This window comes from Lactuca serriola, chromosome 5, assembly GCF_051521515.1.
Source record: "Lactuca serriola cultivar US96UC23 chromosome 5, Lser_US96UC23_V15, whole genome shotgun sequence".
Lineage (NCBI taxonomy): Eukaryota > Viridiplantae > Streptophyta > Magnoliopsida > Asterales > Asteraceae > Lactuca > Lactuca serriola.
Genome location: NC_136412.1, coordinates 173,425,310 through 173,432,252, shown reverse-complemented (window position 1 = coordinate 173,432,252; position 6,943 = coordinate 173,425,310). Strand labels below are relative to the sequence as shown.

The following is a 6,943-nucleotide window of genomic DNA, read 5'->3' as shown; positions in this document are numbered from 1 at the left end:
TTGTATAAATATAGTGCATGCAAAGTATGACAAGAGTTTTCGCATAGTAGTACTAAATCACAAGTGATTCATTTGATAAAAACGAGTAAAGTGAAATACACGATAATAACCGTATGTTTACTTATATTCCTCCCCTAAAAGAGTATAAAAGCATTTAAAATGTATTTAAAGTGTGTTTGAAGGGGTATGAACTCACTTGAAAGTTTGAAGATAGCGAGATGGAAAACCGGGCAGAGTTTCGTCTCGGGAAACAGATTTTTATCGGGATTCTCGGGAATCTCCTTACTTGATGTGTAATGTAACATAGTAATTATCTTTTTCAATTGGGAGAGATGGCTGAATGGACGAAAGCAACGGATTGCTAATCCGTTGTACGAGTTATTCGTACCGAGGGTTCGAATCCCTCTCTTTCCGTTTCCATTGATGACTTTCTATTTTTTTTCTTTCAAATTTCGCAAACCCCTTTTAAATTAAATGATTTTTTTACTAGTTAAACGTATGGAATATGAATATATAAAATAAAATCTTAAGAAAATTGTAAATCAAGCAAGAAAAACGAAAATTTTGTTTTATTCTCCACGTCCAGGATTACGTCCTGGATCATTGGATAGGAATCCAAAGATGATGAGAGAAACAAAGAATATTACTACTGTGTAAACAAAAAGTTTGAGAGTAAGCATTACACAACCTCCAAGATCATTTTCTGAAAAAAGAAAAACGAGAAAAGATAATAGATCCTCCATTTTTATATCACATATCCTATTTTGACACTAAGAAATGAATTCTAGAAATAGAAAAGAATGTTCAGAAATTCAACTGAAGTTTAAATTTGTAATAAGAGTCTTTGATTATCACAAATCACTTTCATACCCACAATTAGATATTCTAAGGGACCCTAACCTAATAAGGTCTTTCGCCGGAAAAAGGATTAGAATCGGGAAATGGGGCGAGCCAAATTTATTGTGGCTAGCCAAGAATTTCAATGTTTGAATTGAAGGTTCATACTCCCAGACTTATTTGATCTTATCAATTGTTATAATTTTTCTCGAATAAATCATGAATTTTCTAGGATAGTATTCAAGATCTTATCGAAAACTTACAGCAGCTTGCCAAACAAAGGCTAAAAGAAAAAAGAACAGGGGTATGACTGGCATAACATCTACGATTGGATTCAAAAAAGCATAGGCTTCGGGAAATTTGGCGAAGAAAAGACTACACGGATAAAGGGCAGAATTAAGACAGATCAAACTAAAGATATTAAGCATAACAGACATTTTGTTCGTCGAGATAATTGCATTTTGATTGAGTTATTTATATAAGGAAAAATGAAGAAAGTAAGGTAGACAAAAAACTCCTTCTTTTTCCGCTCAATCAAAAATCCTCCAATTCTCAAAGGAGAATAGAAGAAATCATACTTTCATACAATATCTTAATTGAATTGTATGTAATGATCAATAAATTCAGTTGAATTCTAGATATACACATGTCAAAATCCTAGCACGAATCTATAATATAATCTATAAAGTAGAATAAAGAAGAAAGATTTTCTATAGATAGTTGGGCTGGAATTGACGAACACTTAATACCAATATTATTCTTTATTAGTATTAGTGTCCAATAACAATATAAATGGGGCGTAGCCAATTGGTAAGGCAACGGGTTTTGGTCCCGCTATTCGGAGGTTCGAATCCTTCTGTCCCAGAGCATATCCATTGTATCCGAATACATCTTTTTTGTTCAACAAGGTTCTGTTTCAAGGTCTAATATTGGATAGAATCTTATTCTTCTTTCTTTTTTGATTTTTAATGATTCTTTTCGGAATCATATCTCAGTTTTTCACAAAATGAACTAAATCGAGTTCAAATGACATGCAAATGTAACTGACTCCTTTTGTGATCCAGATAAAGATAAGATGGGGCATAGATCACAGTTGTAGAAAGATTACTTAACCTCAGGTTAAACAAAATATGAAAATACATATAAAATGAGGAAGTGCTTAGCCTATGGGTATGTATTGTTATCCTATTTCAGTGACAATAGTCTTTCTATTTTTTTGAAAAATAATTTGCATCCCTAAAATATTCAAATTTAAATATTTAACAATGATATTTCTTTTTATTGTTCGATCTTTTTAGCTTATTTGCTTTAAATCATTGACAATTCTATTCGAAAAAAAAACAGAAATTCTTATTTCTTATGATAATCAAATGTAGGCTTTACTGTAAAAGTAAAACTTGACTCAAATAATGATGTCGAAGTAGGAAACTTTTTCAATTATAAAGATTTGTAATGATTCCTTATGGGTTGAATCTTTGAGAAGTTGGAAATGGGTCAGTCTATCTTATTGATTGAGTCACTTGAACAGGCAGAGTCAAATAGAATTTATTTATTCGTGTTATTTCTATTAGTCATGTTATTTCTATATTTAGATTTCTGGATATTTCTGTTAGATAATTTTTTGAGATATAGATTTATAGAAAAAATTTCCGTTCATACAAAAAAGCCCGGGTCTTGCTAAGATTTCTTAATAAAAAATATTTATTATCTATGTAGCTAGGAAAAAAAATATAAATGACTATGTCTCTGTACCGACTGAACCAATGACTATTCATGATTCCATAATTGAATCAATTCCATACTGGTTCCAAATTAGAGGAATGTTATGGTAAAACTTCATTTAAAACGATGTGGTAGAAAGCAACGTGCGACTTGAAGGACACGATCCGGTGAGGATTTTTATTCTTACATCCACCATTTTCTTTTATATAGGAATGAAGGTGCTCTTGGCTCGACGTCGTTTGTTCTATTCTACTAGAACCCTTCTTTTTTATTGAGTTGTAATGTAAATAGTTCATGATGGAGCTCGAGTAGAAAGTATGGATTAATTTCTCAGGGGCAACAATCTAGGGTTAATGCCAATCAATAAATTGGAACAACTTCGTAAGTATATCTTCGATATCGATATAGAAATTGAAAGGATCCGATTCGAGCAAATTTTCAATTCAAAAAAATTGTTGGAACCGCAAAACGTTTTCGATCCACAGTGTATCGCGCACGAATCAACCGTCGGTATGATTCTAGAAAGAAATCACAAAAGGGGTATGTTGCTACCATTTTGAAAGGATTCAGAAGCACCGAAGTAATGTCTAAACCCAATGATTTAAAACAAAGATAAAGGATCCCAGAACAAGGAAACACCACTTCAATTGTCTCACAGATCCGAATAAAGAATCCAAATAGATTTTCAACGAGACAAAAGGGGGGGTTAAAGACCACTCAATAAAAAAATATCTTAATTTTATTTAATATATTTGATAATTATTGAACTTGAGTTATGAGTACAAATGATTTTTTAGTTTTCAGTAAGTAAGTTAAATAAAAATGACTATAAGTTAAATTATAGGCTAATTTATTTTACGGATTCCTTTACTATTTATTATAATTTTATCCATAGACAAAACTTCAAATCATTTTTTCTCGAGCCGTACGAGGAGAAAACTTCCTATACGGTTCTAGGGGGGGGGGTTCTTTTTCATCTACATCTATCCCGATGAGCCGTCTATCGAATCGTTGCAATTGATGTTCGATCCCGAAGAGAAGGAAGAGATCTTCGGAAAGTGGGTTTTTATGATCCGATCAAGAATCAAACTTATTTAAACGTTCCCGCTATTCTCTATTTCCTTGAAAAAGGCGCTCAGCCTACAGGAACTGTTCAGGATATTTTAAAAAAGGCAGAGCTTTTTAAGGAACTTTGCCCTCATCAAACGAAATTCAATTAAATTAAGGAATTAAATTAAGGAAATAAAAACTAAGGGTAGGATAGTGATTTCTATATAATTTTGGATATCTTTTCTATACTATGTTTTTTTTATTTCCTTCTTTTCTTGCTCTATTAGTATCTATTTATCATTTCTTTTATAGAATCTTTTTCTAACGAAAACCTTATTTGATTGATCCTCACAAAATCAAAAATTATTGCCTACAATCGGGTGGTTTTCATTCGAATTCTAAATTCTAATACCAAGTAAGACACAAGGAATCGAAGTTCTTTATTCGACTTATATTAATTCAATATACTATTGATTGCATAAATCCTTTTTCTACTTCTTCTTTATTTAGAAACTAAAAAGTTTAGTATATATGCAGTGCCAATCCAACACAAGTCCTTTTTTTTACTATTATTTCAATTTAAGTTCTTGTATTTTTTCCATCGTATTCTTTTCTTACCCTTTATATTGACAACATTGTATCGAACAAATATAATTCATCGTGATAAGCAGCTCTATTTATTTCCGTCCCATTTGATTTTTTACCTTAGTTGATTCAAATTATGGGTTCGTTGGATTAGCCTTGATACCCGCATTTTTGATTGAAAAAGGTGGATAACATAGAAATAGGGGATGGTCTAGCATTTTTTCCATTTCTTTATTTCTTTTTTTATCGGAAAATTTTTTATTTTTTCATCTGATTTAGTCATTTTTATGTTCCAAATAGATTCTAATTTTTTTATATATTTTTTGATTTTGTACTTTAATGCTTTTATTTCATCATTTTGTTTTATTCTGATTGTATCTACATACCCGTTTTCTATTTGGGTTGCTAACTCAATGGTAGAGTACTCGGCTTTTAAGTGCGGCTAGGATCTCTTACACATTAGATGAAGCGAGGGATTCATCCATACCATCGGTAAAGTTTGGAAGACCACGACTGATCCTGAAAGGGAATGAATGGAAAAAATAGCATGTCGTATCAATTAAGAGTTCTGAGAATAATTTATTCCGGCTCGGTACAAAACCTTCTTTAAATTAGTGAAAGGGAGCAAACCGAAGTCAATTTCAAGTTGGGTCGAATTAATAAATGGATAGGGCCCCGCGGCTTCAATTAATTTCATTTTGATTATAGGGAAAGAAAAAGAAATGAGCTTCCGTTCTTAATTTGAATGATTACCCGATCTAATTAGACGTTAAAAAAATATTAGTGCCCAATACGGGAAGGCTTTCTCCCAGGAATGTATTCTTGATTTTTTAATGAATCCTAAATATTACCATTCTCCATTCCATAATGGAGATGTGTGTGTATAAGAAACAGTATATTGATAAAAAATTTCCAAAATCAAAAGAGCGATTGGGTTGAAAAAAAAGTAAAGGATTTCTAATCATCTTGTTATCCTATAATGAAAACGAACATAAATATTGAAATTGAAATGGAAAAAGAGAGGCTAGAGAATCTGTTGATAAGTTTATCTGTATCCGAGGTATCTATTCGGTTTGTACTATAATACCTTGTTTTGACTGTATCACACTATGTATCATTTGATAACCCCCAAAATCCTCTACCTTTCATTTAAATAGAATTTCAAATGGAGAAATTCCAAAGCTATTTAGGGCTAGATAGATCTCAACAACACCACTTCTTATATCCACTTATCTTTTAGGAGTATATTTATGTACTTGCTCATGATCATGGTTTAACTAGATCGATTTTGTTGGAAAATGCAGGTTATGACATTAAATCCAGCTTACTAATTGTGAAACGTTTAATCAATCGAATGTATCAACTGAGTCATTTGATTCTTTCGGTTAATAATTCTAAACAGACTCCATTTTTGGGGCACAACAAGAATTTTTATTCGCAAGTAATGTCCGAGGTCTCTTCAATCATTATGGAAATTCCATTGTCTCTACGATTAATATCTTACCTAGAAAGGAAAGGGGTAGTCAAATCCGATAATTTACGATCAATTCATTCAATATTTTCTTTTTTAGAGGACAACTTTTCACATTTAAATTATGTATTAGATATACTAATACCTTACCCAGCCCATCTGGAAATCTTGGTTCAGGCTCTTCGCTATTGGATAAACGATGCTTCCTCTTTGCATTTATTAAGATTCTTTCTCCATGAGTGTCATAATTGGGATAGTCTGATTAATTGCGTTGAATATTGTCCAACAAATTATTTATCAATGACTGAAGAATATGAACTTTCTACTTATGATCGTCACGAATTGAATTATAATCAAATTGCTTTGGGTTGTTTACCAATGTCAGTAATTGATGATTACACAATTCAAACAATTTTCAATTTGCCAGAAATAAAAACTTAAGAACTCATTTTGATCTAAAAGAATGAAGGTTTTTATTTGGTGAATAATTACAATTATATTGATTAGGGGGCGAGAATCCTGTTTTAATTTATATTAAAAATCTATTTCTATAGTCTATATTGAGGATTTGCAAATATATAGATTCAAATTACTCTTTCGAGAGATTAAGCCAATAACTATATCTCCATCAATCCATATCCATGAAAATGGAATTTTTTTATAAGAACTATTATAAAAAAGTAGAGTTACTTCTTTTTTCCTAATCGGGTCAATAAAGTTATGAAAGATTTTGATTTATTTATCTCTGATTTTATATATAATGGATTTACCTGGACTAATATATGATTTTCTTTTAGTCTTTCTGGGATTGGGTCTTATATTAGGGGGTCTGGGAGTAGTATTACTTCCCAATCCTATTTATTCTGCCTTTTCGTTGGGATTGGTTTTTGTTTGTATATCTTTATTCTATATTCTATCAAACTCCTATTTTGTAGCTGCTGCGCAACTCCTTATTTACGTAGTAGCCATAAATGTTTTAATAATTTTTGCTGTGATGTTTATAAATGGTTCAGAATATTCCAAAGATTTCCATCTTTGGACCGTTGGAGATGGAATAACTTCGGTGGTATGTACAAGTCTTTTTGTTTCACTAATTACTACTATTCCAGATACGTCATGGTACGGAATTATTTGGACTACAAAGGCAAACCAGATTATAGAACAAGATTTGATAAGTAATAGTCAACAAATTGGGATTCATTTATCAACAGATTTTTTTCTTCCGTTTGAATTCATTTCAATAATTCTTTTAGTTGCGTTAATCGGCGCAATTGCTGT

The 6,943-nt window shown here is 31.4% G+C and overlaps 1 non-coding gene across 1 annotated transcript; it reads left to right on the top strand.

The window, feature by feature from the left end:
* The first annotated feature begins 326 nt into the window (after window positions 1–326).
* TRNAS-GCU (transfer RNA serine (anticodon GCU)) lies at window positions 327–414 on the top strand. The gene has a single exon. It is a non-coding gene; the product is annotated as a tRNA-Ser (tRNA).
* Window positions 415–6,943: the final 6,529 nt, after the last annotated feature.